Source organism: Salarias fasciatus, chromosome 6, assembly GCF_902148845.1.
Source record: "Salarias fasciatus chromosome 6, fSalaFa1.1, whole genome shotgun sequence".
Classification (NCBI taxonomy): Eukaryota; Metazoa; Chordata; class Actinopteri; order Blenniiformes; family Blenniidae; genus Salarias; species Salarias fasciatus.
This window is the reverse complement of record NC_043750.1, coordinates 20,380,715-20,402,976: the sequence shown is the minus strand read 5'-3', so window position 1 is coordinate 20,402,976 and position 22,262 is coordinate 20,380,715. Positions and strand designations below refer to the sequence as shown.

The following is a 22,262-nucleotide window of genomic DNA, read 5'->3' as shown; positions in this document are numbered from 1 at the left end:
GTGTGTGTGTGCGCGCGTGTGTGTGTAATGTCTTGCTGTTAGCCTTCACGCTGCTTTGTTTCTCTGCTCTTTCTCCCATATTCCCCTGACTTCAAGTTCAATCCAAGACAATATGTGCACAACACAGACACGTTTATTCATCGCCAGAATTCCTTGCCCTTCATTTTGGCAGTACTTTCACCGTCTCCCCCTCTTCAGCCCATCCTTTCCTCCCCCTCTCCCTCTCCCTCTCTCCCATGGTTTTCTTCCAGACAGAGCCACGGCCAATGTGCACCAGATGCCCCCCTCGGCCCATCCCGGAGCCTGTCACTGCTCGCTCCTCTGTTCGATACCGACAGATGGAATTGCTATCAGTGCTGGCTTCTCTCTGCCTCAGCCTCTGTCTCCCACACTCCTCTCTGTCTATTTTGCCTTCCTCTCTCTTATCCCTTACCAAGTAAAAAGTAAGTGGAGAAAGAGAGACAGAATGAGTGGAAAGAGAGAGTGAGAGAGAGAGAGGGAGAGAGAGAGAGACGGGCTTTGCAGCCAACATGTGGGCTGAAGCCCAGGGTTTTCCTGAGCGACATTCTCAGTAATGTTCTGTCCTTGTAGAACATTGGGCTGCCTCCGCTTTTATGAGATGTGGTTTTCCTGACTCCACACGGCTTCCAGGAGACCCAGATGGAACCGCTAACAACCCCCACCACCGCCACGCAACCACACACACGCACACACACACACACATACACACACATACTGTACACACACACACAAACAGCTCTAACCCTAATTGCACACACACTCGGAGGAATGCTTATTCAAACTATCAGACTCACACACAGCCACAAAAATCACACTCATCTAGCCCGAAGGCCCTGCAACATGAGGCTTTGTTTCAGTGGCAGATGGCTTTGCATGAGGATGTGTTTAAAGTTAATAATACAGTAAAACATTCTGCTGAGTTTTTTTTTTTTTTTTTTTGTTATTTACGTACGTACCTGTAAATGTATTGTTTCCCCCGTGAGCATGAACATGGGATGTGGGCGGAGTTGAACAGAGAGTGTTTGAGGGCTGCAGGGGGGCCGTGCTGTTATTTTCCTGGTAAAAACTTGTGACTGTAATGTTGTACATGTGTACTTACACATGTGGAATATAGGATGTAATTACACGGATTAGGGCGCAACAGTGTTTGTGTAAGACAGGAAACCATTTCCAGTTGCAGGTGGGTCCCGAGGCCGTAGAGAAGGCACCACTCGGCTTATCCATCGTGGTTTTAGAAAGGTATTTATTGAGTTAGAGTCACATTTCAAAATTTCTGTCTTAGTATTTTTTCCCCCCCTACCTTTTTTCCCGGCTGCACTCCCCCTTCTCCGTTTTCTGTCTCTCACTCTGTCAACTGTGAAGGTCACCATATCTCTTGATCCGCGCCTGAGAAACTTCCATTTTAGGAAATCAGGCTCCGCGCAACAACATTTTTTGGACACAATCCCCTTCTCCAATCTCCTCCATACGGCACACTTGTAACCCCTATTTTCCTCCTGTCCTCCTGTCCTCCTCTCCACCCTCCATCACCTCCCCTGTGCCTCTCCTTCTCTCTGAACCTGTTTTCTGTTATCACTACTTAATGCCTCACCCTGGGAGATGGACGGGAGAGAAAGCATTCTCCTAAGGTTGAAATTCTTATGTTCATATGGTTATGATTTGGTGGGGAGGTCAGGCTCGATTTTTTTTTTGCTGGAAGGCTTACGATTGGCTCTGCGCTGTCCGTGCTGGTCTCCAAACACATCAAAGACGGCCGGAGCACTGAATCAAGGTGATTTTTAACCCCCCCCCCCCCCCCCCCCCCCCCCCCCCCACCCCACCCCCACCCCCACCCCCCTCGCATGAACGCGCACAAATGCGCACACTCATGCTCACACTCGTCCGCCCTAGCGCTCTTAAGGGTGTCTTTTCCTTTCTTATTCTCAATCGCTCAGCTTGGTAAGCTGGAGATAAAAGGATGTGATTTCAGATAAGAGGATCAGTCAGAGAAAGGCACAGGAGCATTATCACTGAGTATGATCAGCGAGGCATTAAAACCCCAGCATTTGATAACACAAACATTTTTATATATATATGAAAACGCCAACTTGCTCACAGCAAATATTAAATCTAGTGCGATCTATCTATCACTATCATCCAAAAAAAAAAATCATGTTTTTTGACCACGTAATGTCTGCCCCCTCCTCGCTGTCCCTTTTCTCACAGCTTGCAGAGCTCGCAGTCAGCTCCTCACACTAGTCCTGGCCATGCCAAATCCTCCGTCCCTCGCTCTCCAATCCTGAACCCGAGCCTCAAATGAATTCAAGCTGGAGAAGCAAGGTTATGAGCAGGTTACATTGTATGCAGGAATTTGTGAAATAATTCCTCTTATATTGGATTTGGAAGGCAGTCCGAATTTTACCATAGATTCAACAAGGCCTCACAAGCTGCAGCGCAAGTTCAGAACTGAGAAAATAAAAAAAAAAGATAACAGTGATGAATATTACTGTGAAGCTATTTTTCTCGTCTTTGCTTGACTGAGATCAGAGTTGTGTGATATCAAGTGAAGGGTGAAGATGAAAAGAAAAGAAATATCAATTATTTTTTGTGTCAGGCAGCATGAAGAAATTTGTTGTTTTTTTTCCCCATTTACTTTTTAGATGGAGTGGATGGTATTTTTTAATTTTTTAAAAATATATTAATAAAGCTAATCTAATATTATACAATAACTATTTAATGGCAGAAGAGACAAAAGCAGTAGGCATAAAATCTGGTGATCTTTTTCCAGCCGACCGTCTTAATAGAAACGATGCTGATAACATAAGGAGGGTGTGAATTAAACATATTTCTGATTATGTTAGTGACAAATTATTATGAATTAATTTGGCATGATCTTTTTTTTTAATAATCTGTCTCGCTCTCTCACTCTCTCTCTCTCTCTCTCTCTCTCTCTCTCTCTCTCTCACACACACACACACACACACACACACACACACACACACACACACACACACACACACACACACACACAATTTTATAATAGCAGAAAAGTGCAACATTCGGCCCTCTGCCATAAAATGCACGGTCTTGTGGATTTAACCAGATTTTTGACTTGGTGATTATTACATGCAGAGCAGAGCTGCAGGAGCATGATCACATGGCGAGGTCTAAAATCACGGATACTGTCTCGCAGGATATGATAAAGATCTCATACACACAGCAGCTTCTTCTCAAGAGATATTTAAGTAATTACACCACATTTTGAAATCCCTTAAATGCATCAATTACATGCTTGGTGGCCACATGTATATTTTAGAACATTATTTAAACTGAAGAGGGGTGACCCAGTGTACGGTCAAATTTGAAACAGTCATGAATATTCCATGCTTAAGCATATGGGAGGGACAGGTGTGTGTGTGTGTGTGTGTGTGTGTGTGTGTGTGTGTGTGTGTGTGTGTGTGTGTGTGTGTGTGTGTGTGTGTGTGTGTGTGTTGGGGGGATCATTTTTTATAAAATCTGATTGGGGAGTTAACATGCTGTGCAGGGCAAACATTGGAAGTGAAAATTATATGTTTAACATACATGGTCAGGTCCTGGGGCGCCCTTGGGAGGTCAGGAACGGCTTTTATTAAACTACACACACACACACACACACACACACACACACACACACGCTCAGTCTTGTATTTCTATCCTTGTGGGGACCGTCCATTGACTCCCATTCATGTCTAGCCCCTAACCCTGACCCTTACCCTAACCCTAACCCACACCACAACAAAGCCTAACCCTAAAGAAATGTTTTTGCACTTTTACTTTTTTCAGTAACAACAACATGGTCAAGAAAACACTGTTTCTCCTACTTAGGACCAGAAAAAGGTCCCCACAAGGCACGTCGTTCCACGTTTTGCTATCCTTGTGGGGACATTTGGCCCCGACAAGGATAGAAATACAAGAACACACACACACACACACACACACACACACACACACACACACACACACACACACACAGCCACCTTATTACCCATTTCCCTCTCAAATCCCCATGATGGGACTGACTTCAAAGCCTCGTAGCCAATCCTACAGCTTTATCTGAGATGCTGGTTTGATTCCCTAGCTGCATCGCTTCCCCTGACACCCACAAGGCCCCAACACACACTCTCCCCTCTGTTCCTATCCTGTCTGAGAGTTGAGTAGCTTCCTTGGTCCACCCTGCTATGTATTCAAATGTAAGAAGAGGAAAAGGGCCACCAGTGCTTTTCTTCTCCCCTCTAAGTTCCACTGACATGTCATGATTAGAATTAAAAGGAATATTCTGCCTGTATTAATGGGGAGCCATCTTTGTGCTCATCCCCTGTGAACATCCCGTTTCTCCCCCATCCGCACATGCTGTGATACACTGATCAGTGTAATGGGATCTCTGGTTCTCTCACTGCGCATTTGCCTTTCTCTTTTTAGAAAAGGAGAAAGTGACGGCGCCTCCAGAAACTTCCCACAGCAGGTCCTTGCTGCCGCCCTGGTGCAGCTGGATCTCCCCAGGCGAGGCTTCCATAGTCATCCCTATACCCTAATTGAAACTGGGGATCTGCCAGCCTGCTATCAGGAATTTTATTTACCTCAGTCAGGCTCTGTCCTCTTTACTTTTCAAAGCAACCCATGTTATAATTACCTCCTCAAACAGAATCCCTCTCTTTCTGTCAGCATCCCTCGCTCCATATATCCTTTTCATAAGTTATAATATCCTGTCTCGCCTGTGCTGGAAGGAGGAAATGGCTTCTGAATTCTGAAGTAGCTTTTCAGGGGGCCGGGGGTGGGTTGTTGTTGCAGAGGGAAATTGAATTTTACTTCAAGGTCAGCGACACTAATGACGGTGTGGGAAGGTGTTGATCTCATGTAGCACTGGTTTGTCTTGCAGCATTCCACCATATCGATCCGTACGAGAGATTCTAGTCCTGCATTGATTGTCACACTGAATTGTGTAGCAGCGCTGTGGAAATTACCAGTGTAGTATAAGCAGCGACGGGGGACTGGAAACACACTCTGAGGTCAGTGCCGTCTGTGCCAAGAAAATATGTGCAGAGTTCAAACCGGGAAAGATATCATGTAATAAGCAGAAATATAATGAAGACCATAAACATGAGGAGATACTATGTACAGTCTTCTTAACCGCTACTCCGCTTCATACTGATGATTTTAATAATAATTATTAACCAAATATAATAACCGCTATTATACAGGCTGAGAACTAATTGAGAATCCAAAATGTTTGCAAGTACCTGCACAGTGTTGCACAGACTCCTCCACACATAAAAGAGCAAGATTTTAAGCCAATCAACTTAATTTCACTGCTGCTTGTATGCAAGAAGGTTAGTTATGGGTAGATTCCCTGCAGTGTGAGTGAATGTGTGTCACTTCCCCCACAAATGGAAACATTTAGACGCCGAAGTGTGTCCTGAGGTGAGAGCTGTAGAAGCTCTCACTCATAAAGTAGCAGGGAGGCAGCCTGTGGAGGAAATGAGCTAGGCAGTCTGTGCAGAGGGAGAGGAGTGTGACACACACACACACACACACACACACACACACACACACACACACACACACAGAAGGACCTCACACACATACCCCCTCACGCATACAAACGCACGCACAAACACACACACGCGTTGGGCAGCTACACACACTGGTGCCTACTGTGGCTGTGCTTTGCACCGTGTCCGTCACCATCTCGCTTTTCATGAGTTTGACTTCCTGTCTTTCGACGGGACTCTTCGGTGTCACCGGACTCAGCCTGAACTGCACCTCCACCAAGTGAAGGAGCAGTTGATCATGATCCAGGACAGGACACCTGTAGATGTGTCCCACAGAATAGTAAATAATGCACTGGAACGTATTTAAAAACTTCTTAAAGTTAAGCTGTTTCTTGTTTTAAAAAGAAAATGTTTGGCAGTTTTTAGGTAGGTCAGCACCTCACCAGTTCAGTAGCTTCTCATAGAGCATCATCCCTTTTGCCTCTAGTGTTTCTCTCCCTCTCTCTCTCTCTCTCTCTCTCTCTCTCTCTCTCTGACGTGTTGTGCTTCAGTGCCTTTATTAAGCAGGATGACCTGTCATGCAGGTGTGAGGAGGAGGTGATGACTGCCCACCTCCCTCCACACATCCTCATTGTCGTCCCCCGCCTCCTCCCCCCCAACCACCCACCCACTTCTGGTCTAAAGAAAGACACTGCCTCTTCCCCTACCAATTGGTCTGGCTTCACTTCACCTCAGACAGGAGCGGAGCGGTGGACAGAGGGGTTGAGGAGCTGTGGATGAGGAGGGGGGGGGGGGGGGGGGGGGGGGGGGGGGGACGGCAGGGTGAGAGCAGGGCTGCTCACTTCACTGTGAAGAACCCAAGAAACTTCAAAGTCAAGTTCTTTCATAAGTCAGTCTGTTTTTAATGCTGATTAGCATTAGCATGCATTGCAACCTTAAAGGCAGCTCTTGTTTGTTTGTTTTTATTCCCAGCCATGCCAATAAACAATCAGTGCATTAAGTGGCAAGCAAATGGAATCAATTCATCCAGTTTTGCGCAGATGAGTGCAGAAAACGAGGCGTGAAGCAGCCGCTCTCTGTGTTTGGAGTGGCTAATTAGGAGCCCATTACAAAGCATCTCAGCATGGCGCTACCCTGATTGTTTATTAGAATTTCACTGAGGTGAAGGAGAGTGAGGGAGAGAAAGGGGGACTAATAGTAGTAATAAATGGATAATAAATGGATACCTAACAGAGGGACACGCGCACACACACACACACACACACACACACACACACACAGTGAATGCCAGCCCTTGGGCCGCCTACAAAACAGCACTTGTAAAAGTGAGGAAAAAAATAAAAAATCTCCACCAGCACCATGCGTATGCTTGGCTCCGTCCTCTTCAAGACTGTCTTATTAAATGGGTAAGTGGCTGAGTGCTGGGACCACCGAGTGAGCTGTGCTGTCACTGGCACGCCGCTCCCTCTCAGCTAAGTACCCCGGGCACAGACAGGAAATCTTAGAGGGACACCAGAAATTATGCTTTCACACTGGATGGATGAGACATCAGTTCCCAGCACTCGCTGCTCAGCCTGCCAGTGACATTTCTGAGACCGCTCTCGTCCAAGATTTGGTTAGAAAAGATGCTGATCCAAGTTATTGCCTCCCACAACTCTTACTTGGCGGTATGTGTGTGTGTGTGTGTGTGTGTTTGAAAGCAAAGGTGATAATCAACAAAGACAGCAGAGCCTTCTGAAGAGCGAGGATCAATAGACTGCTACAGGTGACTGACCTCAGTTAGTACACAAACAAAAAGACACACACACGCACGCACGCACGCACGCACACACACACACACACACACACACACACACACACACACACACACACACACAGGCGTAGGCAGACACATGCATTGGTTAGCTTGCGCTGCATGCGCCTCTCTGTTCTGTCTTCATCTAACCTCTGGTTTTCACTGTGTGTGTGTGTGTGTGTGTGTGTGTGCCTGAAATCTCACACACAACAACTTTAAGTATTACTCTCATAATCTTCCAGATCTGAGGCTCAGCGCCAACTAGCGCTTTGGTGCCAGGCACAGCCTTATCGCCTCCCTGGTACACACAAGCACACACTATCATTTTTACTTCCACGGGCACGGTTAAGGGAACCTTGCTGCGTGCGTGCACAGGAACTCACACACAGTCGTACATGATGATCTGCCCTCCACATAAACAAAGATAAGAGAGCAAGGCCCCAAGAGGTACACAGCCATTAGTGAGAGACCACAGTCGCGTGCCTGTGTTTGCTGTCTTGGTTGTGTTTATGTGGTGCCAGTTGCAAGTCTCCTTGAGAGGCAGTTTTGTTCTGCGTGCCGCCGCCACCAGCGCTTCCCAGCCTTCAGCTCTAGCTGCTGCGCTCCTGACAGAGGGAGACGCCAGCAGCATGAGGTGTCGGACTCCTCTCTGGCTTCCTGTCAAGATCTTCGCCACCAGCCGTCACAGCGATACAGACTATGTGATCTGACAATGTAATCACAGCAAGTCCCTGAACAATGTGCAAAAAGGCCTTGACAATTTGACAATGGGTTTGTCAACAGCAAGTGCTGCACATTAAGCCCCGAATCACACCTTTGTCAAGCAGCGAGGGTACTTAGGTATGGGGTGTGCTGCCTCCCTCCTGATCCCTGACAGAAATCCAGCCTGTTGAGGTGACACAGTACAAAGCGTTTTCCTACTTTTTGCCAAGCTAACAAAACCTAATTACTGCAGTAGACTTCCCGGGATCAGTTCTAGATCAAGTCTCCTTAGTAGTGTGAGCTGTGAACCTATAGTGTCCCTCAGGAGAGGCATCGCTCCCGATTCCACTGTTCTCACAGACTGCCAGGTTTCAACACTGAACATGTCGCTAAAACTCCCATAGTCTGATCTTTAATGTTCCAGGACTTACATGCAATTTGTCTGTGGAATGAGGTGAAATCTCATCAACTATTTACTGGATACACTCCTGTAAAAGTTTGCCAGAAACGGCTTCTATGACTCAACTTGGCTTTTGATGATTGAATCACAGGCATTTTACAGGCCTGCTTTTGACACAAAGTCAGCATTTCTTTGTAACAAAGCATGGTTTAAAATGTTAAAAATAGACAGTTTCAGGCACTTTTCTCTGGCTAAGCGACAGACGTTTGCACTCATGTAGCTGCGGAGTGAATTCCTCGGCATTATGACCACATCAGTTGCTTCAGCTCTTTGAAATAAATACAGCTCAGGGTCACTTTTTTCCTGTTGTTATCAGAGCGTCAGCCGAGCCACCTTCTCCCTTTATGGGCATGTTTTGCTAATCTCGCTACTGGCCTGTACATTTTTAAGTCGAAACAGGTGTTACACCAAGAACGTGAGCTTGTATTAGCGCAGGCACCTCTTCTCCAAGACTGTTTTTTAACGAATTCCTTTCTTGGCTACAAGGAGTACACCTTGTTTCATGTGACTGACAGACTTTAAAAAAAGGGAAACAAAGCTATTTTGATGAGGGCAACATTTGAAGATAAAATTGCAAATGGTGAAACACACCCGTCACATGTCATGTCAGTGTTCCACAGAGGAATAAAGTTTTTATGTGATCAGTTGAAACTTGTCAAGACTACAGTCATATCCATTTTTTTTTTCTTTTATGCATCGTGTGTCAGTAGGTAGGCGAGTGTTATTGTCTGCCTTAAAATAAAAGCGATATAAAGTAAAAATCAATGTGGCACAAGACCCAGCACAGGTTTCTGCTTTGGTCCCCTTAGCCACTCTTCTCTCCGCCTTTCTCTACCATCTTCATGTCGAAGAATAGAGAGATTAAAGCGAGTCCATCTCTCAACCCTGAAGAACTGCCATCACTCAAAGATGAGCAGTGCCAAGTTCCTCTCTCTCTCTCTCTCTCTCTCTCTTTCTCTCTGTCCTACCTTTCTCCATCTCTCGATCTGTTGGAAACACACCATCCCTTGGTGCTCTTTGGCCCCTCTCTTCATGCACAACCCACACACACACACACACACACACACACACACACACACGCACACACATATCACACCCATGATTTACTGTCATAAAATCTTGTCTGTGTGCATAGATGTGAGCAAATGTGCGTGCATATATGTGATATGTGTGCATGGTAGCAGCCACATCAAATACACTGAAGAAGCGCTCCTCTGAGACATTGCCCCATCAATTCTCATTCCCCCATAGTGATTCCAATACAGAAAAAAAGTCAACATTTCAAAACCTGAAAAAAATAATAAATAAAAGTAAAGGCAGGCTACATCTGGCACAATGTCTGTACTTAAGGTTTCCAAGTATGTGTCTGGGGAGGAGATCTGGTGGGACGAAGCCCGAGTCGGCTTGGAAGCAGTAGAAACGGATGTCACACTGGAAATTTATATAGTGCGGTTCAGGGAGCAGCGGCTGTAAATTGACAAGTGATGCTTGTGAGCAGCGTTACCCGTCTGTTTCCCTTTCTCTCATCTTCTATCTTTTTCCGCTCGTCTTTTCTTCTCTTCGCGGAGCTGTTACTTTTTACATCTGTGCGTGCCCCGAGCACTTTCGCTAACGGGTGAGGGATACAAAAACAAGGCTGGAGACAAAAGAGGGGGAGAGGTAGCTCTGTGCACAGACATGGAAGAAAATTACTTGTATTCCCTGCATGACATGACAGAGTGACAGACAGAAAAAAATGTGAATCCGAAGCCAGTTCTTCTATTCCTCAACTAAAGCAGTATTTTGCCTGGCCGAAAGTGACTCTTTGTTTTAGTAATGATAGGAGAGCGAAATGATGATATGTAATATATGACGGATCATGAGTGAAACTAAAAATGTCTGGGTCATGAGAAATGATATGGAGTTTGTAGAGTTTATCTCTGTGAGTGTGTATGTGTGTGTGTGTGTGTGTGTCTTCAATCTGTAAACCTGAGTGCAGCTCCAGAGCATGTATCCTGTCCTGCAGTTTGATCGAGTCACTCTACTGTATAAATGTCTCTAATGGCGGGACTTGTAATTAATAATGCAGCATCCTGGTTTCTGTGTCTCTCCTCCACATCACATCGTTTTAGAGTGACAGCGACATGAGACACACACACACACACACACACACACACACACACACACACACACACACACACACACACACACACACACACACACACAGGATTGTGTGATGCTGAAAGAGATAGACACAAAGATGACAATGACCCGGTAACACTAACTAAAATTATTGTGTAGCCATTCATAAAATGCTTTAACAAGAAATCTTTTTACAATTAAAAAAAAAAAAAAAAAAACGGAAAAAGAAAATAAATTGTTTTGAGTGTAAAGTTGATCCTGAGGTTATGGCACTCAATTGAATCATAGGCTATATCACTTGCTCTGACAAAATATACACTTCAAAAATATTAAATTAACATTCAAGCTGATTATTTTATGAAGACATAGTTTCAATTAAGTAACAGTACACAAATGCAGAGAACAGCACTGCATAAAATATGCAACCACCCAGAAGAATACAAATTGAGCTGTGCTGTGACAGCAAACAATACGCCATTATTGGAAGTTCATGTGGGAAACATATGTTGGGAGTTCATGCTGAACCACAGATATGTAGTCGGCCAACAATGCCACAAATTGACAAAGAAATGGAGTGGATGCTTTTAATAACTTGATATTATTTACATTTCTTAACTTCAGAACTCATCACCCTTGGAAGTGAATCCGTCTTGTCGTGGTAGCGACCCCGCCTCCCCAAGTGAGCCGGAGCTCGGGCAGTGTTCACCAGTGACATCTGGTAGATTGTGTTTTATTTTTTCTCCCACTAGCGCTGCTGCACACCAATTGAGAACAGACAGATGCCAAGACCACTGTGGCAGCCCTGTTTTGCTATGGGAAACATGCTGTCACATCTGGGCCTTCCAGACAGAGGGAGACGCGGAGGAAGAGATAATGTGAGACAAGAGCGGGTGGAAGGATCACCGGGGTGCCAAGACATGAGCCCTCTCACAGCCGCTCTCGTGCGCACACGCATGAAATGTCACGGGCTCGAACATCAATGTGGGTGCCATGAGGGGATGATGCCCCTTCGGGGTGACAGCATGATAAGAAGGGTGAATAACACTGGAGCGCCAGGACAGCGCGCTGCGCATTACTTGCCACCCCAGCCTCGTCTCTTCCGTTCCCTCTCCCCCCCTCTCATTAACCTCAAGTCTGATTGCCCCCAGGCCTCCCTTGTGCTAATTAGAGGGGGAAATATGTCTACGGTGCATACACTCCTGTACACACACACACACACACACACACACACAAATTTGCACAGCTGACAGAAAGGCTGCTGTAACTGTAGGTGTAAGATTGAAAGGCTCGTCTGCTATTGTGTTTCATCTCCGTTTCTGAAAGTGTTGGCAACTGCAGGGTTAACCCCAGCAGGTGATGGTTAGCAGCGCCGTTGACTCCTTTTGCACAGACAGCCTTCATCTCCGCAGCGCTCGCTCCTTGATTTAGCGCGTCTAAATCAAGGAGCGAGCATTTTGTCTCAACATGACATAATTAGGGATGAGCAGTATATGAAACTGTGAACCGATAATTTTCCCCTTGTCAGTCACTTAATACAATCGCTATTGCTCTAATATATGTAGTTCAATAATAATCCTTGATGAGGTGTTCAAAACCAAACTTGAAAATAATATATAAATAAAACAATTTCTTAATAAAGTCCGGTCTGTTATGAGGGTTAGTCAGACTTTATTGACTTTTTAACAGTGGACGATAGATATTAAACTGAATCACAGACACACAGACACACACACACACACACACACACACACACACACTGTTCCCCTCTCCTCGGTAAATTAAATCCTATTGACAGAGAGGCAGTGTGGCCTCTTTCACAGCCTACATCTCTAATAGCACTTTGACATCTACATTCAGGAGGCTTTTGTGTTCTTCAAAGCCATTTGTGAACAAAGGAACGGAGCTTTTTCTTCTTTTGTTTTACATGTTGTCAAGGACAAGCGCGGGCCGACACAAACATGTGACGGGAGTTGTACAGCAAATAGCCATTTGTACCTGGACTGGACCGAGGGACATCTGAGGGGAGAGAGAGCGAGGCGGTGGGGGTATAGATAGAAGGATATGGAGTGAGGTGGATCGAGAGCAAAAGGGAGAGTATTTAAGAGCACTTGAGTGCCAGCATAGATGTAGTCACTTCTCCCAGTGGACACAACCGGGCCCCTCTGCACCGTGGCATGATTTTTCACTTTAGCAAGCAGCACTCAGGGCTCCTCCGTAAGTCGCCCTTTTCCTTCTCCTCTCAGTCACTGCCTGCTTCAATGATTCCATCATTCCTTTTCATTCACTCTTGACTACCAGGGGCGCACGCACACACACACACACACACACACACACACACACACACACACACACACACACACACACACACACACACACAATTTGACCCATTTGCCCCCCTGCCATGGGTAGTAAATAATTCCATTGTGAAGGCCATTAGCGAGTATCTCAAGGGTTAAGAGGGGAAATGCACTGGCAGTCAGATGGGCGATTAGACAATAAGAAGATGAAATGTCTCCTATTGTTTTGTTGCTTATTGTTTCACAGAGCCCACATTAAACCTGTGGCTAATTCAGAGGCTTAATGTCCCTTTATTTGCCCTGTTCTTCTTTGTCTTGTGGACTCATGCTGCAGAAATGAGGGCATTTACCCACACACATTACACGTATTGCTCCCTCAATCACAAGTGGCAGCAGGTCTCTTAGCCAAACTCTAATGACCAACAGACCTGGTTTCCAGACCCGGTTACTCTTTGGGCTTCGACATTCCATCTGAGTAAAGGAAATGTAAGACGTAATTATGTAAAGTATAGACAATACAGAGCCAAAACTCTGCAACTGTCCTCCTGCATTCCAGGGGGCAAAACCGGACTGGTTGTGTTAATGCACTGCTTTCTGTGCGTGCGCGTGCGTGTGTGTGTGTGTGTGTGTGCGTGCGTGCGTGTGTGTGTGTGTGTGTGTGTGTGTGTGTGTGTGTGTGTGTGTGTGTGTGTGTGTGTGTGCATGCAAGCGTGTGTCTGCATGAGCATGGCCTGGAGCAATACAGCTTACCATTTTATTTGAGGAGTGCCCCTTACATGGCTCGACCGTGACATTGCCTTCAAAGTATTAGTGTCACCAAGCCAGGAGCCTCACGAGTGAGACCGACTCCGAAACACCGCGACGCGTCTTTGTCTATTTCTCTATTGCGTGTAAATGCGGTTCAGTATGAGACAAGTGTGTCCGCTGTGCGTGGTTTTTTTTTTTGTGTGTCTGCGTCTCCGCACAGCCTGCAGTGAATCCTACACACATGAACCTGTGGACACACTAACTGGTCCTCTGAGCTTGTAGTTCAGAGTGTCAGAGGGATCCTTGTATTTTTCCACAGGCATGTCAGAGGATTACACAGTCCCTCTGCTGTTTCACTGACCTCCCCCTACACACACACACACACACACACACACACACACACACACACACACACACACACACACACACACACTCGCACACACATCAAAGCACCTCAGCGTAGTGTCCAGCACTGCGTTTGGGGCACACTTGCCTACTCACTCAGCAGGCAGTTGGCACACACTCCACATCTGCCTGCAGGGATAGCCAATGGCAAATATGGCTTTTGTGTGTGTGTGTATGTGTGTGTGTGTGTGTTTGTGTGTGTGTGTGTGTGTGTGTGTGTGTGTGTGTGTGTGTGTAGGTTTTTCAAAAAAATAAAAACTAGTGTTAATCTCGTTAGCTTTATTGTGCTGTACTCTCAGTCTTAGTCCTGCTTCAAATTGGTCTCGTTCGTTTTTTTTAATACATTTTGTTAGTTTCTTCCCATTTTTGTTTGGTCTAGACAAAAAAAGTTCTGCATTTTAGTCAAATCTTTGTCAAAGACAAAAAAAAAAAAAGCTTAGTATAGTGCATTGAAATTTCAGACTTTTTTTTAAAATAATTTTCTCAAGCAATTTATATTGGAAATAAATAAAAGTTATTGATATCATTTCGGAGATTCTTTTGATTAAAAACACTGAATGACATATATCTTTGCAGAAAACCTCTGTTTTAATGTTGGTACCAATTTTAAAGGAGACATCCTATGAAACATGTACATGCAGTAAATGTGCATTGTGTATTTATTTGTCGGCAAAATAATTGTGTCATATTACCGTACTCCACTTTTCATGGAGGGAGGGCTGCCAAGCTTATCCACACAGCTCAGGTTTCCTCCTGAGATCGGTGGTCCACATTTTAGTCATTTCAGCTGTAAAATTCCAGTTTGTAGTGTAAATTTTTAATATATTGATATAAGTTATAGATTCCAAAACAAGTTTTTTTTATCACTTTCTTGGGCTCTCATCCACTTCATTTTCTTACTTTGTCAAAACATTTTTTTTTATATATATCAAATACCAGCACATCCATTGCAATAAATTGGATGGGAGACTTCCCTCTATTCTCGGTCATTAACTATCAATCAACCATATGTTTTCAATATGACTTTACTCAAAAAAATCCTTAATAGTGTTTTGGAATCAGCCAAGCAGCAACATATAAGTGGATATATGGTAGTAACGTTGTAGAGTTTTATACAACATCAATAATTAAAGCACCTAGGCACACTGGCTGAGGGGAAGATATGGTGTGCGTGAATTACCCCTGATCAATATATAGAGTTTAGTGGTAACGTGGCTCCTAATTACGCCCCCGTTTGACCATGCTCTCACCTTTTCTACCACCTTTTTGTTTGCTTCTCTTTCCAAGTTGTGCTCCCATCCCACTCTTCCCCTGTCAGGCGCTTTGGCCTACACACAGGGCAACTATACAAGTAGCATATGAATCAATGGCTATGCACATTAACACACACACACACAGACACGGCGCGCAAGGTAAGGGCTCAAAGACCTCTAACCCAAACACCTAAAGCCCTCCAGGTTGATCAATAGTCAGAAAAAAAAAAAAAAAAAGCATTAACAGCCCAACGTGCCCTTTCCATTTCTCTCATTCTTCACTAATCATTTTCTCAATGTTACCTCTCTCACCCCTTTTCTCTTTATTCTGCAGTAGAAAGAAAGTTTATTTCCCAGAGCTCCTCAGAAACCGCAGAGGCCTGTATGGCCCCGTCTCACCTCCGAGCTCCAGTCAGACACCCAGTTAGAGGCTATTACCACTGTTGGCTCATCCCAGCAAGATGCAGACAGAACATGGACATTAGCTAATCCATACTTATTGCATCTGGGTTTCTCTCACAGCCTTGTAATTCTTATGGAGAGACATATTAGCGCGACATATTAGACTGGCACAGTTCTGCGAGGTGAGATGCTACACTGACACTAAATCGACTTAGATTAAGCCCCACGGGACGTTGTAGGACACCGCTGCTAGCGCACGACCGGGGCACAGTCTGCCCATATTGAGTTTCTGTGATGGCTGTTTAGCTTGTAGTGCTGCACGAGGCAGAGGGGGAGGGGGGAATGGAAGGTACTCCGGCTCATTGCGTTTACTGACAGGAACCCTGCAGACCACAAGGCTAAAGGGATCAATAGCTTTGCGCTGCACAGCACTGCGAGACCCGGGCAGACCCAAACACGGGAAGATTGCATTACACTCAGACTCAAATTAGAAGAAGTCCACAGTAGTAACAGTGTAGAGCTACACACATTCAATTTGCACCTGCGTTCAGACACAGATTTCACTTTCTGAGGCGTCGTCATATCCTCTTTCGTGACAGATTCTCACTTTGTGCGAGCACGTGTGCAACCTGTCCCCACATCTGATTGATCTACACACACACACACACACAAACAGAGGGGGGTTTTCTTCTGTCTGGTGATCCTGGACCTGAGCCTCCAGGTGGCCCTGCGTACCCCTCTCTGAACAAACAGACTGGCAGCTCGCTTCACTTCCCCGTGTCATGAGGGCCAAGCCCAGACATTGTGTGGCGGGCCGGCCCGCTGACACGGCCACCCAGCCTGCCAGGGATTTGCTGCCTGGGTCACAGAGTTGACATTTATTAAAGGAAGTTGCATGGAGAGTTACAGGGAGTTGACAGTCCTCTCGTCACGTTGCACTCCACAACTCACGGCCACAGGCCGCACACGCCCACCTCCGCTTCAAACAATAAAAAAACAATGAAGCTGTTAAGCTCTGTATGACCCCCCAAGGGTCCACTACAATAAGAACGACAGCTTTCATTTCCTTCACTTCTACTACAAGTTTGAAGCTTTTCACTGGGAATCGCAGCTCATAATCCATCAGGAAGAAGGGACTTTTATCCTCACAGCTACACCTATGATCGAGGATACAGGTTGTAATTGTGATGGTACAAATCACATGTAAAGAAACAGAAGTGAAAGCAGCCAGTAGGAATGATGGAGAGTGAGTACTTGTGTGCTGCGAGGGAAAAGGCAGAGTTTAGTGGACCATGAGGAACAGTGAAAGTCTAAAAAGAAGTCAAGTGAAATGGATTGAGTGTGTTATGGACCAGATGTGCCGTGAATGGATCAAACATCTGCCGGTTCTGCAAGGCCTCAACAGTCTTGAATGACCCCTATCATCTCGCCTTTCCCACCACGCATCCCCATAAACCTTTTGTTCTTTACTATCCGCCACAGACGTGATGTCTAAGCCGTTTCAATTCATCCTGAGCCTGAAAAATGAGCGATATCTATTGGAGAGTTGCATCGCATGAGTCCCAAACATGTACAGGAATACAAAAAGGTGTATTGATATTTTACAGTGTATCTGTGTGATGTTTTTTTTCTAGGTTATTGTTCTTCGTTCTGTGTGTTTTGATGGTCTACAGCTTTTCTCAGTGTATAAGTTACAGCACAAAAAAGGCAGCACCAGATGGTAATGGTGTTTATTTTTGCAGTAAGTAATCACCACTCTGGAACTTATGACAGTAGACAGGCCCAGGGACCTGGAACCATGCCCCGAGAGACCTGAGCACCACTTCCTGTTGTACCCACATCAGCGCAGATACACACTAGTACGCAGATGTACAGACATACACACACACAGACACACACACACACCACACACACAAGAAACATCCTCTGGGCCACTGGCGTTGTGAGCCTCTGGGCCACAGGGATAGATGTGTTCTGGCACATAGGTTGGGAGAGTGTAAATTACGCTGCAGCCACACAGGCACCATCCGCATCCAAGATGAATGAGCCAACTTACGTGCCAGGCACCAATTCCAGCGAGGGAGTTTTAAAAGACGGAGACTGCACCCTTTGCAAGTGGGGACCATTTTAGCTACTCGGTACACTATTTCACTCTGATAACCGCGATTTTCCGAGCACAAGAGTTTGCGTGTCTTTCATAACAAGCCCCGGCATTGGGCTTCAGTCGTATCCACGCTTCTTGTGTTGCTCACTGGAAAACTTTCAATATTTTGATCCAACCTGCTGAGAAAAAAAAAAAAAACCATCCCACTTAAATTTAAAAAGATCTTCATTAAAAACTATTAGTCTGAGTCTTGTAACAGACAAATGTGTTTAGAGTTGCAAATTGTTGCCCCAAAAAGCAGACACAAATTTAAGATAAGTGTCCCCCAGGAGCGCCACAATATTATTTATTAAGAGTCCTGCTGAAGATAAATTGTACACTTTATTTTTCATAACACTTTACAAAGTGTTTGTGAAAAAACAGCAAGTGAAAGCATGTAAAAAGATAAATAATGGATCATTTAAACCACAAAAACCTGGTTGTGCACACACTGACTAAATCCCCAAAAGCCTCTCTGTAAACATTTCAAGCATTTGTTCACCACTCTCTGAAATCCATTGTCATACTGAGCGAATTGTAATTGCAGAGGCCTGGGCAATAGTTTTTTTGGCCAATCCTAAACAGTGTGTGTCATAGATTCCCAGTTAACATGACAGACACAGATCCCTCTGGGGCACCCAGACCCCCTAGTGGCCCTTCCTTCGAATCCGTTTCAGTCTGGCAGTGAAATACTGCCGGGGAAAGGAGCGGGGCGGAGGGAAGGTACCAGAGAGAGAGAGGCTCGAGTTAATGGTCTTGCATCTTCCTGGCAGCATGTCAATAATGACTCTGATCACATTAAATAAAGAGTCCATTAGCTTATTCTCTTTCCTCCTGCGTGCTCCACAGCAAAGGCAGAGAGAGAAAGCTGAAAAGCTCTTCTAATGCAGTGTGTCTGCATGTTACAGACACCTCTATCTGTTCCCAGCTCCACCAACACAAAATGACTTAGGAGGTTTACCTACCCTGCAATCCATTATCCATTCACATCTATTTCCTTTTACACAGTGACATGAAAGTAATGTGGGGATCATTTTGGCTGTGTAGAGAGCAATGCTATGTTTTCTTTTTTTAAGCCTTAAAAAGTCTTCAAGCCTTGGGGGGAAAAAAATGGAGTGCTGTGTTTTGACTTAGTACACAGGAAAAATGTGGGAAGAACATTTGTGTGCTTTGCGATGTAACCATCACGATCTATAAAGACCTTATATTCAGGAATGAGACATTTTATGACCTGAGGCTCTTCTATGTTTCATTAATTTTATTGTAACCACAGTTAGTCCCTTGGGATTGCACTTTGCCACCCATGGCAAGCTTTGTGTTATAAGGTGATCACTGGTATTACACTGAAAAGGCACAGAAAGGACTGAGACATATAGACACAGTAAAACCTTATAACCATGTAGCCAAAGAGCAAATTGTGAGCATATGTTAATGCACCCTTTCTGCTCCGGCCTCATGCCAAAATCATAATCAAGACAAAGGAGATGTGATATAGAAGGGAGAGAAAAGCATCTCTACCTACGCACACACACACACACACACACACACACTCACACACACACTCACACACACACACACAGGACAGACAGACCATTTCTCAGCCGCCTCACTGCTCTCCATTGGCCCTGGAGGGAGCACAGAGGCCCCCACATCTGTCTCCCAGGCCCACGACAGACCTGGCTGCCGTATCCAGACCCAGGAGATCACACGAATCATCCTCAATTAATGTGAACCATCAGGCATTCCCTCGCCGCTCCTATTGCTGCACCCCTCTTCTCCGAGGCATCCCCTCCAGCTTAGTGCTGGGTCTGCTGAGTTTTACACATTGACCACTGCCACGGTTCCTTAGCACAGTTGGGTGAGGCAAGCCGACGTTCTTGTGTTATTGTGCGCTCGGTGCAAAGAGACAGGGAATCAATACATCAGGCCTGGCCCAAGTGCTGCTTACATGTAAGTGCTTTGAGGCGGTTCTTCAAGAGGTTCTGAACTCTGGGAACAGCCGACTCTGCTCTGCGGCGCACCGGGGCCTGAAATGGCTTCCATGTGCTGCCCCATCTGCACCTCCGCTGGGCTATGGCCAAAGGACTGTCCTTTCCACTTTTTAAAGACGCTGAAGGAACGACTTTCAGACAAAGCGGTGTAGATTGTGGCGGACGTCAGTAAAGTTGAGACCAAATCAGAGCCCTGAGACTTCTGACGACGGATTTGTTTTCAAAAATAGATAATGAAACATGACAAGTCAGGAGGGAAAGAAATGGAAACTGTTTATTAACGGCCACCTGGAAATTGGTATGTGCCAGGTTGTGACTCACCAGTCTGTGGTAAAATCTCCACTAGTAGCCCCTCTGACCTCCTTCCCCATCCCTGCCGTCTGCAACTGCGCTATAAATCTCACTCCAGTCGATTAGTGTGCCCTTAGCAACAACTAACACACAGTCATGAATTTTTAACCAAAGCCATGAGTTAAATCAGGTTGAGAGGTGAAGACAGGGTGTCTTGTGGCCTGTTGGTTGGTCAGTGTGTGTCTGGTACAGTGAAAAAAAGCCCTGTGGCCCGCTCACATTTACTCACACCAGAGCCCGGCAAACAGTCCTCCCTCGCAGTGATGAGCATAATATTGACCAAGCCAATGCCCTTTTGCATGGCCGTTAATTAAATGATAAAGCTGGAATCAAGCTTAAATGGATTTGTTCCAAGTTGTAATCAGGAATATGAGTTGTGCAGAGGGTGCTGTGTGGACTTTATTGAATCAGCTGTATTTCCACATCAGTTTAAAGGCCATGACGTGATATGGGAAACAGGATTTTATGTCTGTGTACCTTGATGGTATTCAGTGAGACTTTTTCCCCCATCATCTCAGGTATATATAATGTCTGTTTCTTTTTTTTTTGTTTGTTTGTTTCTTTGTTTTTTGCATATTTTAATTTTCTGGTTTGAAGGCTGCTTCCTAAGGATTTATCACTTATCACTATATATCACAGTTTCCAGTAAACACACTCAGGCACACACATCGAAAAGAAATTGTTCTGATGTACAGAGCATAAAAGAACAGTTTACCAAGATCACAGAGTGCAAATTTCAACGGCTATTCTTACATATGTCCTCCACCCACATATGTACGTAGCTACTGATTTCCCTGTGGCCCATCACAAGAGGAAGTAGAGCTGGTTGTTCACACATGACCTCTGACCTGCCACTAGGGAGCCAATGGGAGAGCAGCCTGTGTCTTGGGAGCTCTTGGCCTCTGATGTGATGGCTCCAGGCAGTGGGCTTTGCGTGAACCCATCCCCCATGGCACCACTCGCCACTAGATCTTCTGCATTATTCATAAAGCCCAATGTAGGGTGTGGAGAGAAACAGAATATGGAAAAGGAAGCATCAAGGTTCAGGACCTTCTCAGATCACAGGGAACTTCTGCTTAACCTCCCTTGAAGTGGCGAACACAAGAATAGAGCAGTTTTTTTTTTTTTTAAGGAACTAGATCTGAAAGCAGGACTGGAGATCAATGGGGATTCCCTCGAGGCTTAGTGGAGATCGCATTCACCGCAAGGTGATTGGTGAATCAATGTGGTTCCCATGGTTCGCCTTGCCATTGTGAGAACAGATCCACCTCATTACATGTGAACTGTCGTGTGATCAGCGGACTTGCCAGTGCGCTCATAAAGATCCAGGTGACCATCATCAGGCACAGACAACACAATGCTGGGTCAAAGAGTGAGAGATCTCCCATCTGAGTTACTGTAAACCAGCGAAAGTCAATACTGCATATTTGTGCATTCTTCTCTCTGTGTTTTGCCTGGCATCTCTCACTTTTGCATGCCAAGCAGGCTCAGCCATTGAGCATGATAGGTGATGATTAGTGGAAAGCATATACATGTTAAGCTGCTAATCCCTAATGCACACGGTGCGGTCTAACAACGCTGCACTCCCTGGCTTTTAATACAGCCCAGCACATAACCTGCTAATTGCGTAATTGCCTGATTTGTTTTAACTGACAGTGGTACCAAGGCCCATGACAAGGCCATCATTTGCTCATCCTCCTCGTCAGCAATCTGCAAGGAGGATACCCAGCTACACACTCACTGCACAGCATCGAGCACCGCCGTATCAGACAGCAATGAATTAAGAATGCGTTGCACCAGCAAAGCGATGAATAAATACAGCCATTGCTAGATTAATTCTGAGAGACATGAAGGCAGGCAGATAAAATAAACTAACAGCAGAAGCTGTCCACCAGATAAAGTGGGTACCCCATCGTCTCTCTGCTGTAATTATTGGCTAATAGTCATTAACCTGGCAAACAGAGGTTTAGTTGCATTGTTTAAAGGACTCTGGGATGCATAATGACAGACTAATATGTCATAGCACTAGGGGAGATGGGGGAGGGATGGATTAATGAGATTTTACTG

General features: G+C 45.3%; 1 protein-coding gene and 1 long non-coding RNA gene across 5 annotated transcripts in view; one reads left to right on the top strand and one right to left on the bottom strand.

Moving 5' to 3' along the window:
• bnc2 (basonuclin zinc finger protein 2) overlaps positions 1-22,262 on the top strand; it is a 159,698-nt gene that overhangs the window by 119,796 nt on the left and 17,640 nt on the right. The window lies entirely within an intron of this gene.
• LOC115390614 (uncharacterized) lies at positions 17,343-17,984 on the bottom strand. The gene is made up of 2 exons (XR_003931695.1): positions 17,616-17,984; positions 17,343-17,566 (listed from the first exon to the last, which is right to left on the bottom strand). It is a non-coding gene; the product is annotated as an uncharacterized LOC115390614 (long non-coding RNA).